General features: G+C 36.7%; 1 long non-coding RNA gene and 1 pseudogene across 1 annotated transcript in view; one reads left to right on the forward strand and one right to left on the reverse strand.

Moving 5' to 3' along the window:
* Positions 1-7,417: 7,417 nt before the first annotated feature.
* Positions 7,418-24,364, forward strand: part of LOC111759961 (uncharacterized) — a 31,406-nt gene continuing 14,459 nt past the window's right edge. The window contains exons 1-2 of the long non-coding RNA XR_011645324.1: positions 7,418-7,562; positions 8,099-8,210. This is a non-coding gene — a long non-coding RNA (uncharacterized lncRNA). The remainder of the gene's footprint in view (positions 7,563-8,098; positions 8,211-24,364) is intronic.
* Positions 20,935-23,118, reverse strand: LOC101432245 (RNA-binding motif, single-stranded-interacting protein 2 pseudogene; annotated as a pseudogene).

The raw sequence follows: 24,364 nt of genomic DNA on the forward strand, positions 1-24,364 counted from the left end.
AATACCTGACATATATTTAGTGCTTAATAAATGTTAGCTATTATTGTTTCATTATGCATCATACAAAAAAGTATCATGTGACCTTCTTGCTTTTTACAGTACATCAGTAAATGCAATAATTTTTCTCAAGTACCCTTCTGAACCATGCAGGTATCTGATTTTCTCCTAGGTCAACACCACTTAGTCTGAAATCATGTGCTTGATGCTATAATCTACAAAGCAGAAGAAAATAATTCTTTCGAACCAGTGAAGAATATTTGTTCATATTGACCAAATAACTTACTGATCAGTTCTTGCTAGAAGCCCATGGGGAGTACCCCCAAAGGCATTAACCTCTTGATTAATTATTGTCAGTATAATTATAAACATAGTCCATTAAGACAATGTCTGTCAGGCTTTCAGGCCCAGTGACCTCTTTAACCAGGAAAACAAATCAACAGAAATCATCACATGGGTTATACATTCCCTCGGATCTACTTATCACAGGGAAGATTTTACTTGAGGAGTTTACTCAGTCATTATTGTGATATATCATGTTCGTAAGAAATACACATTGGGAAGTGGATGTGGCTCAACTGATAGAGCATCTGCCTACCATCTAGGAGGTCCAGAGTTTAAACCCAGGGCCTCCTGGTCCATGTGGTGAGCTGGTCCATGCATAGTGCTGCTGTGCACAAGGAGTGCCATGCCAGGCAGGGGTTCCCCCCACATAGGGGTGCCCTACGTGCAAGGAGTGCACCCCACAAGGAGACCTGCCCCATGTGAAAAATGCAGCCCACCCAGGAGTGGTGCCGCACACATGGAGAGCTGATACAGCAAGATGACACAACAAAAAGAGATACAGATTCCCAGTGCTACGTGACAAGAATGCAAGTGGACATAGAAGAACACACAGCAAATGGACAGAGAGAGCAGACAATCGGGTGGGCGGGGAAGGGGAAAGAAATGAAATAAAAATAAATCTTAAAAAAAAAAAGAAACACACATTGGATCCACTTTGGGCTTCTGCTTTGACGACACTGTGTTGTTAGTCATATCATCTCCAAAATGTTACTTGTCTTAGCTAAACTTCTGCTCCTTTATCTGTGAATGGCTATAATTATGTCCATCTTTTGAGGTGTGGCAAATGTTAGAGATAATAAATAAAAAGGTGCTTATTGTAATGAACAGCATATAGAAAATGCTCAATAAATGTAGTTATTAGTGCCAATTGTTGAAATGGCAGGAACAAAGGAAATAATAGAGGTAGCAGTAAATAGTCTTACTGGTATTTCTAGAGTCAAGTTGCAATTTATGAAGACATTTTAGGTTCTAAACTCCATGGTTTGTCTATTTCAAGATTTCTAATGAAGACTCTTAGAAGTCCACTGAAGTTTGGCTTATTTGGAATTGTTTAAAAAATTATTTACTGTAATCCTATGCATCCTAAAATTTGAGACCCACTGATAAAAATTAAAGAAAGGAATAAAAGGAAACAGGTATCTGGTTATTCCAACCTTTCTGGCTTTTAGACAACTATCAAATGCCTCGTGGTGAATAGGGTGTGTTGGACAATTGGCCAGTGTTTCTCTTTGTTTGGAAGGTTTGCTTTCTTCTATTTTACTATTAGTCTGTAACCATGACTCAGGTCATTAAATTTTCTTGCTTTTGCTAAAGATTAAGCAAGAAGATGGAGCAATAAACACACTCAGGATAGATTTTAATGTCCATAGTGGACTTATTTTGAGATATCATCCTTGTTCTTTTATTTTTTAAATAATATTTATTTTTATGAGAGAAGTTGTAAGCTTACAAAACAATCATGCATAACATGCAGAATTCCCATTCATCACCCCTCCACCAACACCTTGCATTGTTGTGGAATATTTGTTACAGATTTTGAAAGAACATAATCAAAATACTTCTGTTAACTATGATCCATAGCTTATATTTGGTATGTTTTTTCCATACACTCCTTTATTATATTTTTAGTACTGTACGTGTGTTATAGTTCATTAGAGAACACTCTCATATTGTACTGTTAACTCCAGTCTATTATCTACCATATGGTTTACTGTGTTATATAGTCCTATGCCTTGTACAATCAAAAGTGTACACTCAGGGGCTTTCACTTTCATCACAGAGTTGTGTAGCTTTCACCTCAGTAAATTTTTGGATGTTTGTCTTAGTCCAAAATAAAAAATCCCATACTCTCCTATTAGTCATCCTTGATCTTTTAAATGAAGCTATATCATCCTGAAAAGATGAATGTTAAAAAATGCATTTTTTTTTTACATATTTTAGATCAACCTAGAAGTTATAGGCTCTTGAAAATTATTATATGGAGCATTTTTATACAAACTAGTTGAACTGAACATACATTTTACAGTGCTACTAACAACTGCTGAGGTTTATGTAGCAAAGGGGGGTACATATTCATATGATATTAATAATAGCACCTGACATAGTGACAATATATTAGTATAGCACTAGACACTTTGCAAAGCACTTTCATAAATATTTGAAGCTCACAAAAATACTGTGAGATAGGCAGGACAAGCATTAACTTCTCCCATTTAACAAATGAAGAAACAGACTCAGACAACTCAGGAGATTTGTCTTAGTCATTTGGCTTTTAAAAGGTCAAGGTAGAACCAAGATTTGATATTTACACTGCCTCTTAATATTTCTTCTACTATGCTAAGTTCTTACTCTTACTCTTACGTAGTTTAGGTATAAAACATTCATAGATTCACATGCAAAAGACTGGGTATTCTGCAGTTAAATTGGATTATTTATATGTGGCTGGGGGTGGTAGGTGTTGGGCAGTAGCACCCAAACTTTTCTGTATACATCCATCATCATTAGCCACTGGAGTTTTCTTCTCTCTTCCCTTTTGCCATCCCCCAAAGTGAGGAAAGCAGCATATAAGTCTGAAATGGAATCTGAAAATGTGTAGCCTTTGAGGTGCTTCCCTGAGGTAAAATGGGAAGTGGCTCCTCAGTGCAGGAAGTGGGGTTAAGGTCAGAGGATGTAGTCACCACTGGCCCCCATGTTTTGTTTGTGGTAAAAGTTGCTCCAGGATGACTCAGGGCCTCACAAGGCTGGGGAGAAGAGGGCATTTCCCAGTGTGTCCTTACAGAGATCTGAGGCTGCTGAACAAGCCATCTACCCCTAATGTCCCTCACCAGAAACTTGTCAGGGCAAAAGGAAGGGCTGGTGTTCCTCTTTGCTTTCACCCTTCTCAGCAGGCTGCCCATTTGTGAGCTTTTTAATTTTCTAAGGCTGTCAAAAATGCTCTGGCAAACCTAACTCCCTTTTGTGGGTGGGTGGGAGAGACAAAGAAGGAACGAACACCCATTTGGTGTTCCTGGAAGATGGAGTGGAAACCCCAATAAAAGGGAGGCAAGGTTTTGAAGAGAAAGTGCAAAGATCCAGATCTAGAGAAAAGGCTGCCTAGCACATCCTGGTATGGGTTCTGCCCTATAGTATGCATTCTTTCTCTGGAATACTTCCAGTTCCAGGACTTTGTCTCCAGAGCTGCAATCTCTCCTTGGCTAACGAAGTGCAGGCCACAGTGGATGTATGTAAGAGAGCATCAATACCAGAGGGTAGTCAAAGGTATTAGGGGACTTGCAAGGGCCACTGGAAATTCAAGATGGTGTCTACTCTAGAAGATTACAAAGAAAGAAAAAAGCGTTGGTTGGACGCAGTCTAGGGCAGGGGAAGTTGCACACCCAAGCAGAAAGAAATGGGTAGTAGGGGGGAAAGGAGGAAGAAGGGGGGCCTGCTGCCACCGAGTGGAACCAAGGCAGTTGGTGAGATATGAGCAGCTGAGGTGTGACTGGGCTGATCTGCATGAACTAGGTTCCCTACCTTATCGAATGGATCAATACTGAATTCTCAGCTCGTGCTTATGGTGCAGTTTCAGAAGTTAAAATAGGCATAAAATGCTAAAATGCTTGCATTGTTATTTAGACCTGTTGTGTATTTATGTAATTCAAGTCCACTAACTTTTTCTGAAAAGTTCCTCATTTTAAAGAGTGCGATTGCTCACCGTCAAGCATCAAAACAAAACAAAACCAATAAACTGTGCTCAGACTCGACAGCTACACTGTGCAATAGGACAGCCACCAGCCAAACCAACCTGCTGAGGACGTAAATTGTGGCTCGTCCAAACTGAGAAGTGCTACAATTATAAATACATGCTGGATTTTGAAAAAGTAACGTGTATAAAAGAATGCAAAATTTCTCAATTATTTTTATATTAATTACACATTGAAATAATGTTTTGAATGTACTGGGTTAAAGAAAATATATTCAGATTAATTTCACTATTCCTTTGTACTTTTTAAAATGTAACTGCTAGAAAGTTTTCAATCACATAGTGTGACTTATTTTATATTTCTATTGGATAGTGCTGCTCTAGAGCCTAATTCTGCCACTTATTTGCTTTGTGCAAGTTAATTATCCTGTCTGTGTCTCAAATTCATTAACTGTAAAGTAACTGAATTGTTGTGAGGATGAAATGATTTGATGTATGAAAAGCACTTAGAAAAATACTTGGAAGATGGAAATGTTAACTATTTTTATTCTCTATCTATACATCCATATCCATCATAACAACTGTAGCAAATATTTGTATATTTGATAGCACCAAATGCATACAAAAGCATGTACAATGCTCTTTTCTTTCTCTTTTTTTTAGTAAAAGAGTTTTTGTGAATTTTGTAAATACAGTTACAAATCAAAGATGAGCTCTAAGAAAAGGGTTGAATAAGGATGTGTTTAATGTGTTTATAGCTAAGAAAAGACATTCTAAGTATTTTGCTGACAGTTGAATGATAATAATTTGATGATTTTTTTTTAAGTTTCACAATCTTAGAAATGCAAACTCTCATAAAGCATTCCTTGTTTTATGACTGTCATGACAATAAACATACAATGCAGGGTTCAGCAGGTAGGACAGGTTTTTTTAGTATAAACAAATAAGCTTTGTATAGTTTACTGTAAATAAGAAGAAAATGTACAGGAATTAGTGATTTGTTTAATTAGAAACTGCAGCTTGTTTGTGAGTTTGCTTTTGCTAAACTACTTTTTATTTGCTCAGAAGTGAACCTAAAACTTACAACATGTGGATACTTCTAAAGAAAGGGAAAATCCAAGGGTTGTGCTGGAGTTGGAGGATTGTGATTAAAAAGAGAAAGGGGAAATAGAAAAATTGCACTTCAAGGGTCTTGTTAGATCATCAAGACTATTATATGTTATTCAAGATTTGCTTGTACAAATAGATATTCATCCACATAACCTTGGGATATATAAACAGGAATAGAATACTAGAAGAATTCCTCTTTCATGTGATATATATCATTGTCTCAATGATTTTTAGAGAACTGCTTTTAATTTTTGGTTTCAAAATTTTGAATGAATGTGATAGATACAGAGAACAACAACAACAACAAAAATGATTAAAAGATCAGAAAGTGAAATGTCTGAGAATAGAGGACTTTAACACAGAGTTTTAAACCCAGAAACAGACTCAGAGTTTGTAACCTGAAAAAGGTGTGAGTGACAGCATACCAAAATCAGAAATGATAAATAAGACTGAAACAATGAGCATAATGTATGAATACAGACATTGTCATTTTATAATCTCAGGTGAATCTCTGAACATCCACCAGAGTAATTTCAGCCTTGTGCTATCTTAATTCACATAATTTGTTTGACGTTATCGGAGGAATGGGGAGGAATGGGGTGAAGGAGATGGGGGGTATATGGGGACCTCATATTTTTAAAAAAATAAAGACAAAAAAAAGTCTCCCCCCTTTGAATAACCACAATTCCCTTTGCATCTCTTGAAAATGGTGCTCAGCCCTCTGTTTTATAATTATCTACCTATGTGGAAGTTTTTGCAGCTCTCTGAGGACAGAGACTCATGTCTTCTTTGTCAATATCATCCCAGAGCCTAGCCATATCCTTGACATAAAGTAGTAGGAATTTAATAAACATTTGCCACCAGGATGCATGAATAAACAGGAAAGTTTAACATATTGAAAGAATATTGTATTGGTTAGTCAAAGGGGTGTTGATGTAAAGTACCAGAAATCGGTTGGCTTTTATAACGGTTATTTATTTGAGGTAAAAGCTTACAGTTACAAGGCCCTAAAGAGTCCAACTCAAGGCTGCTTTCTCACCAAAGTCTTTTGCCATGTGTTGAAGCAAGATGGCGGACGCCCTCTGCCTGGTCTCTCCTTCCTTCTTCCTCTTAAGGCGCCATGGGCCCAGCTTTTTCTGATCTCACCTATAGGCTGTCATAAGGTTCTCCTCTCAGGGTCCTAGATCAGTCTGGCATAGGGCTTGTTTCTTTTCAGGCTTTATCAGCTGCTCAGCTGCAAACTCTCAGGTGAACGACTCATCTGTCCCCTGGCTTTAGCAGTTTGAGCCTTTTCTCCTCTGGCATCTTTGGAACTCCCTCTCTTCCTGTGTGTCTTCTTGAGTGAGTGTCTGTTTTTCAGGCCACCAAGGGGCAGGGACTCAACCCTACTGACTGGCCAAATCAAAAGCTCTAAATTGATTTAATCAAGTAAACTCAAAACCTTTGAATTTAATACAATCAAAGGGTATCATACCCGGAGAACAGACCAGTTCACAAACATAATTTCTCTCTTTTTTTGAGTTCATAAATAATGTCAAACTGCCACAAATATATTTGAAAATTTTGAGGTAAATATTTTGTTGTCATTAAGGACCTTATCAAATAGTTCCTTAATAGTCCTAGGTTTTAAGACCTAGGTTGAGATGGGGGAACATAGCATTTAAGTGTTGATTACAAAGTAAGCCCTGTGTTCATTTATTCATTTAAGAAGTAGTTATTACTACCTGAGAGACACTATTCTAAGTCTTAAGAGTAGAAGAGTGGAGAGGGTCATCACCATTATTGTAAGACACAAAGTTCCTTAGGTAAAACTTCCTGCTCATGATACTCTGTCCTCTATTATTAGGAGCACAATTCCTGAACTGCTGTCATGAACTAGTAAATATCTATCTAATGTAGAAAGTTGAGAATGCAGGTGACTCTGTCCATCCATCTCCAGTCTGAAAGATTTTATGATAAAACAGCGTGGTCACCAAAACTGATCTACAGATTTGGGTGCATGTTTTTGGAATTCTCACTGTTGGCCCTTAGTTACCACTATTAAAAGCCTATCTGACGTTTTCAAAGAGCTGCAGCACTATTCTGTCTAAAATTCCTAGGAGTGAATTCGTCAGAGGAACCCTCAGAAAAATTTAATTTAATCCTTTCTTCAATCTGCTGTTGCTTTTTAGAGTTTGGAATTAAGGGAAGTTAAATATTGAATGAAAGGAAAATGGACTTAACTGTGGTATATGCATCAGTGGTTCCACTTTCACAACCTTAGTTCCTTCACCCACTGCGTCTGTTGCCAAATTGACCTTAGTTTCTTTTTCTCCTTTGTGTTTCTCCTCTCCTTACTGTAATCCCAGCAGGTGAAATGAGACAAACTGAAGTCCATGATACCTCTTATCACTCAATCTGAAAAATTCAGTACATTCAAGATCAAAAGGTAAGACCTAAAAGAAATCGAGGAGTCCTCTATCCTAGAAAGTCAGCAGAAGTAGCAGGCCCAAAGGCAAGTTATCATAGTCTTTGTTTCTTTTTATATCACTCCTTGACTTCTTATTTATGCAAGTCTATCTGCAGGACTATTTCCAAGAGCCTTTTCTCCCGGCAGAGATTTTGCTTTCTTAATTTGGGCAAGAGAAGAGCTGCAGAAAGAGGCGGAACAGGTAGAGAAAAGAGGGGCTGCATTAGCAAATATTGACCAAAGGCAGACTGATTTTTTAGCTCACTTATGAAATTTGAAGTTTGATAACTTTGAAAGACTATTGAAGTCAAAATTCAGTCATAGAAATGATATTATTTTATTAGGGGGATTTTGTGTCTCTATGGAGTAATGATTTCATTGGATATATAATACAAAATTTCAGAGTGCCAGAAGCTGAACATAAAATGAATGAAGGTTTTTTTGTTTTGTCATTTTTTGCTTCTCCTTCAGGAAAGTCAACTACTTCTGTTTTTGTTGTTGTTGTTAATTTCCAGGCTGAGAGGAACCTAGGAATCTGGTCTGGACTTGAAAGGGACATGAGGAGGTTCTTACCTGAGAAAATCAGATTGATCCTAGGACCAAATGGGAGTTTGGATCTGCCCTCAGGTCAGCCTTAGCTTATTCCCAAGAAATTCTGGTATAATTGGAATGTTGGACCACCCCTAGACAATCTTCATGCAAACTCTTAGACGGAATAATACTTCTCTCAAAAATGTTTAGTCTTAGGGCTTGTTCCTTTCCACTTACGTTTTAGATGTGCTAATATTATGGCTAACATGTGACAGAGGAAAAGACAGTCAATCACAAGAAAGGAGAGGAAGTGAAGGAACATGGATTTATTGTCAGTCACTGTGCTGGGAGCTGTGTGTATATTATCTCTTTAAAACTACAAAAAAAACTGGCAGTTAGTATCCCATTTTTAGTGAAGGAAATTAGTGTCCAAATAAGTTAAGTAACTTGCTCCAGATGAGACAGCTAATAAGTGGTGCTGCAGGAATTTGAAAACAGTCTGATCCACTGCCATTTATGCCTCAGCTAATACAACTTCTGTACACACTGCCTTGGTGTTCTGTAAAGCCTCAAGTACGTTTTTAGTTCACGTGTACTCTACTTTCCAGATTGAATGATGAAAGGCACCACAAAATTGAAGCCAAGTAGCTTTGGAAAGCAAATCCAAAGTTGAGTCAGAGAACATTTGTGCTGCAAATCTCAGCTATCCCATCTAGTTGGACATAAGGTACATACTGCTTAACCTGAAACTGAAATAGGGGACCTACAGCTGAAGCAAGACAATTTTGCCTTTCCTAGGACCAACGTGGGACTGAAGAGTAAAAGCTTAGCCCTTGAAAGGGGTGGAGTAAACTAACCAAAAATGAATGGACTCCAAGGGCTAGGATTAGCGGAGTAAAAGATCAAAAAATGTGTTCATAAAAAAGATGGAATGATCTTTATATATTAATAATTTATACCTGTTACTGCTTCTTTAAACTGAGTTTAAAAGAAATACTGTGAATCAGTCAATATTATGAGTTATATTAGGATGAATATGGAAATGGAATCATATATAACAGAGATTATTAGAGTAGCATAAGAGGAAAAGCCTATGGAGCTTGGAAGGCTATTCTTTGGAAGAAAATCTTCCAATTGCCTGAATGTTGACATTGGTAAATTATTCAGAGAAACATCATCAGAATTTGGGTAGGGGATGGTCTTTTATACTTCTGTATAAATCTCCATAATGGGGAATAAACTTATCTATATTACGTGTTTTATTGGAAATGAAAGTGAGAGTGGAAAGATGGAGGTAAAGAGGGAAACTGGAATTATTCAACAGAGAATTTTATTGGCTTAAGTTGGTCTTCCCAATATCCTGACCTGCACTGTGACAATAAAGGGCACAGTTAAAACTCTCCGTGGTCTTGCCAAAATGTTCAGAGGGGCCCTGGGTGTGGTTGCCTATGTTAATGGTATTTAAGACTTCCTGTCATCTTAAGAAAAAGGAAGTGCAGAAGTGAGTATGTGTGTGTGCATGCTAATGTGTGAGTTTCTCACTGTGTGTATGAGTTTCGATGTGTGTTTCCGGGAGAGGGAGAGGAGGATGGGTGCAGGTGGAGATGGACAGCGTGGACAGTAACTGCGGCAATGTCTGTCCACCTCACAATCAGCTTGTGATGCTTCTAGGTTGCCCAATATCAAATATTTATTCACGTCTGAGAATGATTGTCTTTAATGACCTATTTTGGTTTTATGCCCATATTTCTGGGCTACTGCGTCTGTTTTTAATTTTCCCTCAATTACAAAAGCAATATATATTCAGTGAAGAAAATTTGGAAAACCTAGAAGACAGGGAAAATAAAATAAAACTGGCTCATGAGTCTGTCACCCTGCAATAACACAATTAATATTTTGTTTTGTACACTTCCAAGTGTCTAGTTTTACAAAACTGGATTATTTTCTACATTTTGATATGTAGCCTATTCCCCCTGCCCCCAATATAATTTTATCTCTATTTATGGGTGTCAAACCCTCATATGTTGTGTATACTTCAGTCTCTCCCTGGAAAACTTCTCCAACCTTGTGTAGACTCCCATCCATTGACCTTATCATGTGTTCTCTATCAATGACTTCTCCAGTGTCTTCCTTTAGAGTCTGTGGCCCTTACAAAAATCATTTCTTTGCTTATATATTTGACTCCCTTTTTGTGATCCCCTGGCAAGGCCTCAACCCTCAGCAAATCCAACTACTTTTTCATTCCACTTTAAACACCGCTAGGGAAAAAAACATACCACTTGCTGACTCCTTAGATGCTTTTTCCTCAAACACTGAATCCTTCTAACAAATGAAGTGAGTGCTTACTTCCAGGCCTCTGCATTTTTTCCTTCTGCTCAGATATCTCTTTCCCGAGCTATTCCTTTACCATAAAGTCTTTCCTCAAATAGCAGCACTAAACTCAGAGCAAATAGCTATCATTGACCTCAGTGGACTGTGTTGAAGTGCTTGATTCATTTGTCTGTTCTTTCTTTCAGTCTCTAGGTTCCTGGGAAAGAAGACTCATACCTAGTGGAGTCTTGTCACATAGTGAATGCTCAATAAGTGTCTAGTAACCTGAGGAATAAATAAAAGAAAAAACCTACCTCCCTGCCCCGCTTTACTCTTCACAAATTGCCTTTGTCTACATTATCTTATTTGATTCTTTCAAAACATCTGTGGGAGATTGGTTTAGTAGCAGTAGTTTGACCATTTTATATATAGATGATCCAGGATTTGTCCAGGATCATACCATGAGCAAGTGGGAAAGTCAAGAGCTCACTGGTACTTTTGTTCTACCATCATTCTCATACTTTCCTGCATAAATAGCCCTAAAAGCAGAAACAACTGCCTACCCTGGATGTTATGGATGCTGCAGTTGAACTTGTACTTCTGAAGCATGTTGTTGCTATTGACTATTCCTTTTTATCTTAATATTTGTACAAATTTAGTGTAATAGACTATTATGTTTGCTTCAACATTGTATTTTTTATAACTTACCAGTTAGTTTAAGTTACTTGACTCCCTTTTTCCCTCTCCTCCAAGTAAAACTGCCACATAAAAAGATGCCCCATATTTATGCTATGGCTTCCCAGATCCTCTTGCACACTGTAAATGTATCCAGACATATGTATAACCCCAATCTGAGAAACGGCATCCTGTACACACAGCCTTTCCCAGCTGTGGGAGAAGCAGAACTTGACAGCACTGTGATTTGAGTATCAGAGAATGAGATGTGAAGCACCAACTCCATTGAGCATCATACACTTCTAATGCAAATATGGTGAGCAATGTCCCAGCTCCAAAGGTTAGGAGAGATGTATAAACTGTGGGCATGCTTCTAAGACATTCACAACTTAGGATAATAGAAACTTTTCTTGATTCAGATACATAATTACACTGCGCCCTGCCCTCATTTGAGCAACAAGTGTAACTTCTGTGGATACTTATGAAATTTATTGCACATATTTGGAGGATATAATGTTCCCCAGAGAGAAAAAAATTAATAAATGCTTTATATGTCCAGAAGGAGAAAAAGTAATGAGGAAAGACAAAGTTTCATGTTACTTGATTCCTAGATACACCTGCGTAACCTTCAGAAACCTGCCATAATAAATGGGTAAAATTTGCAACATGAGAAATATCAATGTATATTTTGGTTGCCTTACCAAGGGATTTGCCATTTTACACGGCAGAATGAGGCAAGAAATCTTCTATTATTTATGGCAGATTATTCTAAAAAATATGGCTGTCTGCTTTATAAAATTATCTCCAAATGCTATAATTGTATACAAATGCTCTACTTCCTATTGCTACTCATAATGGTATTTCTTGATAAATATTTTGTTCTATCACCAACAAAGCCTGGAATAACCTTTGATTTATTTTTTGAAAAATAATTGTAAAATAGCCAAGAATATCTTATTTTTTATGAGAAAATAAAAGTATATGGCAAGAAAATGAGTTTATGGGCATAGCTCATAAACTGCGAACTTGAATTACTTTTAATATTTATCTTGTTTTTGATTATCTTTTGTTTTCCTGGACTTTTGACATCTAAAAACAGGATCCATCCCTGCTGGAGACTTTGCACACATTACAAAGTTGCAAAGCTGTAAAGAATTCCAAAATTGTACAACACAATAAAAATTGAAACCAGTAAATCAAATGTTTGAAATCTAACAAATCACTATGAACACATGAGAAGACTCAGGAATTCAAGAAAGGATTTCTTATCAGAATTGCTTTCTCTCTTCTAAAACCACAATCTAAGAGTTCTGACTGTGGGGGTGCTAAATTTATAGCTTTCCTTTAAAATACTGATTATATAGCCAAACATACAAATAAACAGACTCCAGGGAGGAAAAAAAAGCCTTCAGCCCCTTCCTCCGTATCAGCTTCCCTTATACCACCACCCTGCTATGATGGCTGCAAGCCAATTCCTGTGGCAAAGCATTTAAAAACAACTCTGTGGCTCCATATTGATTGGCAACGTGTAATTTGGCTCCATAAAGTCTGGGGAATGAATCGGGAGCTAATGTTGTTACCTGCCTGACTTCAATGTATCTTTGTTTGCTTACCACAGGAAAAACAATTTAATAACAGTTTACAGTCTCGATTATAGTGGACTGGTGAAGTTTAGTTCTAGATGCACTGGCAAAACTCAGCCAACAGGTTTGGTTGGTTGATTGGCTGGTTGGTTGGTTGGTTTATTTATTTATTTATATTTATTTTAAAGTGGCTTTTAATGGCTCATTTATGACTGGATCCAGAATTTCATCATCTAGGCTACTGAACCCAGCTAGGAGTCCTAGGTTTTGTAAAGAGTTTCTGACTGGGTCTGCAAGATACAAACGTGTCCAGATGAAAAATGCAATCTAGTGGCTCTTTTGTCTGCATAACAATTCTGATGTTGAGTTTTAAAAAGTTAACCTAGCTATTTTAGCACAAATTGGGAGTGAACATAGACATGACCACCAAGGGGAATTTTACACTGTGGAATATGTGTGTTTGGTGATTGCTTTTATACAGGTTGTGTTGGAAAAATTACTTTTTTGTCTTAATTTTTAAGATCGACAACAAAGGGGAATATTCATCGCCCTTGCTTGAAATCCAAGCATTGAATTTAATTGGAATGAACAGGTTTGTAATGATTATTGTAATATGGATGGTGTTAATTCAAAATATCTACATTTTTAATTTAAAAATTTCATCTGGGAAGTAAAACCTTGTCATTGATTTTTTAGGCTTTTTCTACTGCCTTAGGTTTTGTGTGGTTTTTTTTGTTTTTTTTGTCTTCACATATTCCTATTAAACTCAGGGTGTGGTTGATTTCCTCTAGGTTAGGGAAAGCATAGAGAGAATGTGGTGTTTTTGTTTGTTTGTTTGAGAGTTTTGAAAGAAATTAGGATCATTTTAAGCCATTTATTTCTTTATTTTAATCATTTTTCTTCACACTCAAAAGAGACAATGGCTATTTCTGACTCAGCAAGACGTAAATAATCTAATTTGTACCAGGATTTGGGAGCATTTATTGCACCCTAATAAAAAATGAAATGGAAGCAAGGCATAAACATAGGGACATTCCAAAACCTACTCCTCCGTCTCCAAGTGTTTCATTTCCCAGGCTCCAGTCTGCCTTTCTTCCTGCGCCTCTTTAAATCACCTTGAGTTGCTTGGCTTTCTGCCATGTTCTCTTACTTTCTTTCACACCAGCAGCACCTACATTTTAACATATTTTTTTTTTTCTGTCTTCTTAATGCCTCTTATATACAAAATGAAATTAAAAGAGGAAAAAGGAAAAAATTTGGGAGAGATATAATTTCTGGGTCTTTGCCCTCTGTTTTCTTGCCTCTCCCATACTAAGGAAGAAACAGGTTGAGATGCTAAGCATGCATTTTAAACTTAAGGGTGATTCGGGCTTATCCATTCCAATTTGGAAATATTATACAGCATCTTGTCTCATTTGGGATCTATGGAGGACAGCTTTCAATATCATGAAATCTAATGCTTGTTGCAGTTTTTAAAAGACTTTGATCAGATTAAGAAATTGCCTTTTCTTCCTAGTTTAGTAAGGATAGTATAAATGTATGTTGAATTTTATCGAATTCTTTTTCTGCATTAATTGAGATAATCACTTAATTTTTCCCTTTACTGTGTTAATGTGGTAAATTACTTTGGTCTTTAAGTATGAAGCATTTTCTGGAATAAGTATCTGTAATGATTACTTCCTTTTTATTCCTAATATTAACTATTTTTTACTTTTAAAAATTTGTCAATCTTAGCACGTGTTTATCAACTTTACATCTTTTTAAAGAACAATATTTGGATTTGTTAATTTGTTTTTAAGTACATTTTTTTCTTTCATATTTTTCTGTTTTTATCTATATTATTTTATTCCTTCTAATTTTGGGGTTTAATTTGCTCTTCTTTTTCAAATGTCTTAAAACAGATATATAAATCAATTATTTTCCCCCTTCCTTCTTTTCTAGTATGTACATTTAATGCTAAAAATTTACACTAAGAATAGTTTTTGAGACTTTGTAATCATATTTTTGATATATCATATTTTTATTATCATTTATATCTTCTCCATTTTGATCAATTCTTTGACCCATGGATTATTTAGAAATATATTGCCTAATTCCTAAGTACTTGAGTATTTTCAAGTGATTCTTTCCCTCTCTCTCTCTCTTTTTTTATTAGAGCAATTGTAGGTTTACAGAAAAGCTATACAGAAAGTATGGAGTCCCATACACAAGCCACCCCCCCTGCAGTTTTTCCTATTAACATTTTTTGCATTAACATGGTACCTTTGTTATAATTGTAACAATATTATTTAAATTATACTATTAACTATAGTTCATAGCTCATATTAGAGTTCTTTCTCTATGTTGTGCAAATCTATGTTTTTTAATATTTTCATTCTATTAACACATTTACATCCTAAATTCCCATTTTAACCACTTTCAAATATACAATTCAAAGGTATTAATACCATTCATAAGGCTGTGTTATCATCACCATCACTCATTACCAAAATTCTCCCATCACACCAAACAAAAACTCTGTACCATTTAAGTGTTAACTAGTTATCTTTTTGGTTTTGATTTTCAGTTTAATTTCATTGCTATCAAATAATATACTCTGTGTAATATAAATCTATTGCAATTTGTCCAGTTTTTCAGTTGGTTCCTGTGGGAGGTTTGCTTTGCAACCAGCCATTTGCTATTAGAGAAGCAAAATCATCATTATGATTTTGTCTGCATTTTCCTGATTACTAGTGCAATTCTGCATTTTGGGAGATATCTGTCATTTGTTCAAAAATTTATCACACAGATATTCTTTTGCACATAGATTTTTAAAGTTTTTAACATTTTCAAGTTTAGGTTTTTAATCCACCTACATTTAGGTGGAATATGTAATTTATCATCTGAAGCAGGACAGTTTTGACAGTGAAAGGGCACGCTAGCCAAATAGGATGCCAGGTCAGCATCCTTGGACTAGGACTGGTCCAAGTTACCCTATCCAGAACCCATCTATTTTTTACCTCTTACCTTACTTCATATGTCCAAAATGATTCAGGTTTTCCTAATAGCAATAGCTAATATTTATTATTGACCTTGTGCCAGGATCACTGCTAAATGCTTTACCACTGTGTTTTATTTAATTCTCACAACAACCCATTGTTTAGGGACTGACATCTCCATTTGAAAAACGCAGAAAGTGACTAAAGATAGCAGGGTTGGTAAGCAACAGAACCAAGGTTGGGTTCAGGAAATCTTATCCCAGGACCTTGTTCTTAGCCACCATGGGAGTGATAAGGTCATCAGTGGCTCACAAAAAGTTGCAGTAATTACTTCCTTTAGAGAAGGAAATTTCTCTTGCCTCTGCTTCTCCTTTCATCTAGTTTTCCTTGTTTTTATTCCTTTGCTTTTTACTTGGATTCTGACACTTCGCTTAGGCCTTTTGGATTGACAGCTTTATTTTAATGAGCTGCCAAACCTTGCTTTGTTGCTACCTACTGTGTTGAATTCCCATACAAGCCGTTTCTTGGGCTTTCCCCATCCAAGGCTCTGGGTTGAGTCTCCCTCTTGCCTAACAGGGCAGATTAAATGAAAAATGTGCTGTACTCTTCCTATACCCATAACAACCTCCTCTAAATACTATTTGTTCACTCATTTAATCTTTTGTTCTTCCCTCCCCCTCTCTCCTTTCCTTCTTTTTCTCTCTTCTCTCTCTCTCATTCTTTCTTTCTTCTTTTATTATTTAGTGTGTATTCATGTTGAGCTGATCTGTTCCAAGCAATGGGCATTGTGGAGGTGAATAACGTATGCATATACTTACCTTGTAGCGCTTACGTTCTACCTGAGAAGATAGACATTTAAACAAATTGATGATGAATCAATAACAGCATTGTATAAAATATTCTAGAGTCACCACAGATGTCTTAAAAGAGATGGCATATGAGTTGGCTTTCAAAAGTGGATGGGAGGTCCTGGGTTCAGTTCCTGGTGCTTCCTAAAAGTAAACGAACAAACAAAACAACAACAACAAGCAAACAAAAAAAACCCAACTCAGGGGAGCCGATGTGGCTCAGTGGTTGAGTGCTGGCTTCCCACTTACTGAGTTCCAGGGCTCAATCTCTGGCCCTATTACCCCTCCAAAAAAAAAAAAAAAAAAATTCAACCTGTTGTACATTCCTTTATAATAGAATGAAATGAAATTAACCCAAGTCCTTCAGTCCTTCAGGAAGAGGGGTTTATAGCCTCAAGTAAAGCACAGAATATAATATGTTAATTCTGTTAGAATCTTTCATTTGGCCTTTACTTTCTTTACTCCCTCCCTTCTTTCCTTTCTTTTTTTTTCATATTTCTCAAGGTGGATTTGGTAGCTACAAGCTGGCGACAATTTATCAGTAAATTGTATTTCAAATTCAGCACACTTTTGTGGTCTGTTGTCAGGTCTGAAACCTGAAGAAGTCACAACTTCCCTGAAAGAGCTGACAGGGTCAGGCCCAGGGCCCATTTTACTTGCACCATGTGCTGTCAGTATCCAGGAATTCAGTAAAGGTTTCTTTTCTTCACTTTCTAGTGACTTGTCTTGATAAGCTACCAAAGCATCAGTTAAAGGCAGTTAATTTAGAAAACTCAACTACTTTGGCAAGTTTAAAAAAATCAGTATGTGTGTTGTTTCTGTATTTATACTTCATTTCTATTGCATTGCTTACATAGAAAGATGACATACAATTATAAATTTAAACTCCTAAAATATTTCCTTAATTATACTTAGTTTACCTACAAAATATGGTCTAGTAAAAATTTTGAAAGTATTTTTCATTTGTAATAAAATTGATATACTGTATCTTTCCTAAGCTAAAGAAGTCTTTAACTTCATATTATTGAGAATGAGCTCCACTCCTAAAAGGTCACATTAATGCATATCCTTAACATCTAGCTACCTTAAAGTGATTTCTAGTCCAATTTATTTCTCCTTGGCTTCCCAAGAATTCATTACAATTTTTGGGAAGATTAAGTTATCCATATTCCATTCTTTAGCTCCATCTAATATTTTCTGAGTGTGTTACTTCTTTAGAGTACTCCCAAATGCAAGGCTTTAATTTGAAAAAATTAGTTATATTTTTAAAAAATAGAGAAAGAATGGGCAACATTCTCCTTTGCCAAATTATAAATGATGAAACTGTTTTTTTAAAAGAGGAATTAAGAACACAGCAACCATGTTCAAGTTCAGAGTTGAAAGTCATTTTTATGAGTGGTAATAAGAGGAACTAGATTTCCTGCAGAAGAAATGATTACATTGGATATTAAACTGTGCTGCCATACTATGCATTATCAGAAAAGCTAAAGGATTATCCCCTTTTCACTAAATTTTGAAGCTAAAGCAGTTGTTGCCTGGGACTAATTAAACTTTAGTCACAAAAACAGGAGTGTGTCCCTCCACTTCTAAGCTCTACTTGAAATAACATAGAATTGTTGGAAATAATAAACTCAGATTGGAAAAAAAAAAGACAAAGTTTAGAACTCATTTATAATAATTCCCCAAACCTATTTAGGAGTCTCCTAAATTCCCCTGATAGATAATTGTGCAGATCATTGAATACAGTAGAAATTTTTAAGCATTCAGCTTTGATTTATGACTATTTATTTATACATTATGTAAATTTTCTAATGTATTCAAGTACAAGAAAATATTCACAAAATTGAAAAAAAAGGATGAAGTAAAGATTAAATAAACAATAATGTATAATAATTACATATATAATAAGATATTATAATTTTATTTTATTTATGCATGATTCAAAAGACTTAATTTCTCCCCAATATTATTAATATATAAAGTAAAATATCAAATCTGTTTTGTTTTCACAAAAACATTCATAAGAATATTTTTACATGTGCACAAGATTATTGAAATGTTTCATTATTGTCAAGAAACTTTATGATATAGTGTATTAGTCAAAGTTCTCCAGAGAAACAAAACTGACAGGATATCTATATAGATAGACAGATGTAAACTTCACTGAAGGTGAAGTTGAATTCCCTAGGAGAAGCTGGCTGGCAGAAGTACAGGCAGGAATATTTTCTGATTTTTGAAATCCTCAATTCTAGCTTTAAGATCTCCACTGGTTGAATAAAGAAATTCCCCTAATTGCTGAGGGCACTCTCCTTTGTTGATTGTAAATATAATCAGTCATAGAGGCAATCAACTGTCTATAGTTGCAAGTCCATTTACAAAACACCCTCCCAGTAACAATTAAGCCATTGCTTGCCTGACCGAACAACTGAACACCATAACCTAGCCAAATTGACATATGATTTTAATAATCACATAATTCTGATATTTGGTTATAATGGTTGTCAAAACTGAAAAATACATGCCACACTGATAAATAGATTCAAAAGAAGAAATATATTATTAGCTGTGCTTATGAATAACTATTAAATTTCATCCATCAATTAAGTAAAAGTTTTTGTTAAAATTTATCCATTAAAATTCTACTATCCCTGATGTACATCACCTACTGTTATACAATAATTGGGATATTTTGTAGTTTATATATATATTTTCCCCCTGAGATGGCTCCCTTGTCTGTTTTGTTCATTGTTTGCACTAGTTGTCTGCTCATTATTTTTTGCTTGTTGTCTGCTTATTGTCTCTTTGTTATTTTTAGGAGGCACTGTGAACTGAACCCATGTGGGAGGTGGGTGCTCAACTGCTTGAGCCACATCTGTCACCCCTATATATTTTTTAAAGTGAATTAAACCCCAAAGAAATTGAATTTAATGTTATTTAAGTTTAGAAAATGATGCATGTATATTTTGATTGTTCCCAATTCATTTGTGACAAATCACAAAAAAATTGTGAATGTTCTCATTCGTCCATTTTAATAGTGCAAAAAATGAATAAATACATTTCTCCATTGACCCCTCTGGACTGTGTAACTGTCACAGGTCCTTCAGGACACCTTCACTTCCTGACAGAGAAAGGAACCAAACTCAATTCTTTATTAAATATTGGCAGAGCACTTATTTCTTTGTTTAACATTAAACATTATAGTATTTTCTTCCTTCACCTTTATCTTAGTTTGCTAAAGGCTTCCAATGCAAAATGCCAGAAGTGGATTGACTATTTTAATGGAACTTTATTAGAGTGAAAGTCTCAAGGCTGTGAAAATGACCAAATCAAGGCTTCATCAGAGATGCTGTCTAACCAAAGGTCAGCTGCTGGCGACCCTGGATTCCTGCCACATGGCAAGGCAAAATGGTGGCTGGTCTCTGTCTTTTCTTCTAGGCTTCCTTTCTCTTTGAGCTCAGCTGTGGGTCATCAGGCATATTGCTCTTGGCCTTCGGGGCCCTCTCTCAGCCTCTGGATGGCAGGTGGTCCTGGCGTCCTCTCTCACATGGCAGGGTGAAATGGCAGCTGTCTTTCTCTGTATGTCTCTGCATGTGTCCCCGTTTATATAGGACTGCAGAAAAAGGACCGGGACCCACCCTGGGTCCTTTCTCACTGAAGTACTCCAATCAAAGTCCCCAAACCAAATTCAGTCAAATCAAAGGGTCCCACGTGCACAGGAGTTTATTAATTCCAAGAAGATGATCTTGTCTGGGATTTATAAAAAGCTTTAAACCATTTCAATCTCAATGGAGTGCCATAAGAATCTTCGATGGTGGACACATTCCGTTTTATAGACCACAAGTATATACTTGATTTGCCTCCTCTGATCTGGTTGGTGGGGTGCTGGTTAACAGAACTGCAATTTATGGTATGTACAGTTTGGAATACATTTCTGCTCTATTGGCACATTTCTTCTTCTATTGACTCACTATCCTCCCTTCCTCAATTCTACTGTTGTTCTAGATTGAGTAATTCAGGACTAGAAAGGATTTAAAAGTCATGAGGCTTGTTCCACTCAGTGCAGTCTCCCACTGCAGTGTTGCCAGATTTAGCAAAGATAAATACAGGGTACCCAATTATTTTGTATTTCAATAAACCCCTTGCCAGTGAAGACCTAGTCTTCATAAAATTTGGCTCAAGGGAGACCTCCAAAGGCTTTGAAATAATGTCTCTTCCTGAAGTCAAGTTTATAGTCTTTTCTCCAGTTTGTGGCAGGGCAGAGGGAGAAAAAAGTCACTTCCAATGACTGTTAAGGATCTACCTTGTTCCTTGCCCAGCCCCCCCTCCCAAATTCTATATGAAATTTCCTTAAACAGAAATTCACAAAATTAAATATTGTAAGAAGGTGCATTAGGCAGACTTTGCTCAATTGAAATATTAGAAGAAGTTACAGGGTGCACTGCAAGATGTAAGCTTCTTGCATACTGCAACTATTGGCACATACCTGTCCATGCTACTAATGAAAATATATCCTGTTTGCTGGATGAGAGGTTCCAACTTGGAGGCAAGCTAGAGAGAAATGGTGTTATCCATTCCTGCTCTCAAAACAAAACTTGAAGGCAGCACAAGGTATGACCAGTGGTGCATCCAAGCCAGGTTAGGTACTTGTTAAGGAGATGTCTGAGTCATTTTCTGATCCAAAAACAGAAGGTATGGGGATGGTGTAGACTGAGTAAGCATCCTGTAGGGTGTGATGTTATAAGGCAATGGAAAAAACTCATTCTGAAGAGCTGTGGTAAGGTTGTAGGTCTAGGCCATAACACCTTTGTCTTCATTCCTTGGCCAGTCTTAAACATTTTGTGCAAATTTTCCTTGAGTCTGTTGTTTCTTTGGCCCATAATCATCAAATATGCAAAGCAAGGGATCAGATGTGGCTTGCAAATCCAATCTCTTTGCTGACCCCACTGGCATCTTGAAGTATTCAGGTGGAGATAACCTGGCCAAAGGGTTTAAGAATTCCCTCCAGTTCTTACCCATCCATTGAGATGCATAAATTTGTTGGTCCTGCTCCTGCAGCTTTGTCATCTATGCCTGTGCACAGCTGGCTTTCAGTGCTGTTATGGCTTTCAATGACACTGAAGGACTGCCAAAGTCTGCAGAGCTACAACCATTGCATTTATTTGTGGTCTTGTCCAGAATGGCCTTAGTGGAGGCAATCTTGCTATATAACTGACAGCTCAACCAGGTCCTGGTGAGTAGTGCCTGGTTGCAATCACCAGATGGATAAGTTGGTTTTGCTCAGCTGGTCATTTCCATTGCTCCCACTGCTGCTACCAGGGGTACTGCTGTTTGGACTAAGTGGGGTCATTTTTTGCGCCAGTAACACATATGCTTTTTGTTCTTCTTACAGTGTAAAATCAGAATCACAGGCCTATATGTCACTAATCAGCAACATTTTCTCTTTAATATTAGAGAGCTGAGAGAAGGGGGAAAGGGAAAAGGGAGGGGAAGGAGAAGGTGGGGGGGAAAGGAGCAAGAGGGAGAGAGATGGGGGTCAGAGGTTAATTTTTGTGAAGACCAAGTATAGCATGTTTCTGGAATTATAGTAGCTAAACTCCCAATGAAAGTGCCAGGCTGGGGCTGGGGGCAGGGCTGGATTCATATTCGTGAGAGCTGTTCAATCCATAGAACCCAGCACTTAGAGGCCCTATGCTTGTTTTATGCTCTGGTATCATTGTCTTGAAATTCTTAATAATTTTGAACAAGGGCCCATGCTTGCTCATTTTGCACTGGGCCCTGGAAATTGTGGACCTGGACCTGTATGGAGATGGGGACTTTGGTCAGGGCTCTGGTTTGTGGCCAGGGAGTAGAACCTTCTTAGATACCATATTCTCTGTAATGATAGTTCTATGCCCACAAGGAATCCCAACATCCAGTGGGGAGTACCCCCACACACTTTCACTCAAGTAGATCCAAACTTTAAATCTTCATTATTACTTTCCCCTATATCCAGTTGTCTATCAAGACTTCTTGTTTCTATCTCTCACGTATATTTAAAATCTATTTCCTCTCCTCTGTCTCCTCTGTTAATGGAGTCCTTGGAGTATTCATCATATCTTACTTGGTCATTTATGCTAATTACCTAATTGGAATATCTGACTGTGGTTCAGTCTTTTCTTCTCCAATCCATCCTCTGTACCTGGGTCAGGGAACTATGGCAAGCAGGTCAATTTCTGCTCACCTGGGTTTGTAAGTAAAGTTTTATGGAACACAGCCACATTATGTTGTCTATGACTACAACAGCAGAGCGGAGGAGTTGCAGTGGAGACGATGTGGCCTGAAAAGGTTAATATACTATCTATCCCTTTACCTGTGAATTTGCAGTCTTTGTTCTAGAGCAGGAGTTCTTAACAAGGAGTCTGTGAGCTTGAATTGAAATTAAAAAATACTTTATTCTTGTGGGGATATGTTGGTGCAGGTGTGATATATTTATTGAATAATACACAGTACAGTGTGGGCTTAGTAAGGAGTCCATGGTTTTCAACTGACTGGCAAAGGAGTAGGTAGGAACAAAAAAGGTTAAGAGCCCCAGTTCGAGAGTGATGCCAAAAACATCTTCTAACATGCACATTTAGTCTTTTTACATTCCTGTTTAACTCTGCAATGGCATTCTATGTATGCAACTCAAATTCCAAACTGTTCAGACTGGCATACCAAATTCTTGATAAGTGCTCTGCCTACTTTGCAAGATTCTCTACTAATACTTTTCTACAAGAATCAAATGCCAACCCATATTCAATGGCTCCTTGAGGGACCATATGGTAATGGGAAAGTGGGAAAAGGGCACATGTAGTTTTCAAAAAATTCCTTAAGATCTTTCTTGTTTTTTCTTAATCCCCCTCCTCTTGAGAACCATTGCTCTGGATATAACACAGCACTTTTGTTTTTTCAAACAGGCCATGTTTACTCTCATCTCTATGGCTTTGTGGATGCTGCTCCTCTCCCTAGAATATCTTTCACCCCCCCACACCTTGTCTTCTTACATTATTTCCTATGTCCTTTCAAGAATCCATTCAAATCTTCTTGACCCAACCTCAGACCCTCAAAAGTACTTAGATACCTTTTTTCTGTGTTCCCATAAACCTAATTTTTACTTCTTTTAACACTTACAGCATTTATTGGCCATCTTTGTATCATTCACTCTAGGAAATTGACTAGCAATGGACATTGAATAATTGTTGTTGAATTGATTGATGGCCGTCTTTACCACAGGCCAGTAAATGGGCATTGATAAATGTAAACCAAATCTAGGAAACTGAGATATTTTTATTCAGTTATTTTAAAATCAATTAGGAAGTTAATTTTCTTGTGATGATTTTTCTTCAGCATAGAAGTAAAACTAAGAGGCAAAATGAAATTCATCTTTAAAGCAAAGTTTTTCATCAGTGTTATAAACCAAGTTGGATATATCCTCTGTGCCTCTTTCTTTTTGTCTCTTTCCTACTTAAATATTCAGGAGACAGAAGGATTCCTAATTTTCTCTCAGAAACTGGGTGACAGTTCTTAATGATTGTTTATAAATTACAATGAATTATTCTAGCCAGTGCCACATAGGCTGGGATGCCAGGTACTGTTCATCAGTTGTTCCTTTGGTCTCTTGATCATCATGGACCTAATGAGAGAAGACAAGGAAAAGTATAGAAAAGATTTCCTTCTGCTTCATGTTTGGAAAGCACGCACTTTCCAAGATTGTAAAAACTAATTTATATTCAGGCTATAAATATAACTTTTCCAAACTGAATATTATTAGAATAAAATAGCTATTTATTGATGCAAACCTATTTTCTCTAAAATGCAGTGTATTCCTGCTAAGAATA

Source organism: Dasypus novemcinctus, chromosome 13 (assembly GCF_030445035.2).
Source record: "Dasypus novemcinctus isolate mDasNov1 chromosome 13, mDasNov1.1.hap2, whole genome shotgun sequence".
Classification (NCBI taxonomy): domain Eukaryota; kingdom Metazoa; phylum Chordata; class Mammalia; order Cingulata; family Dasypodidae; genus Dasypus; species Dasypus novemcinctus.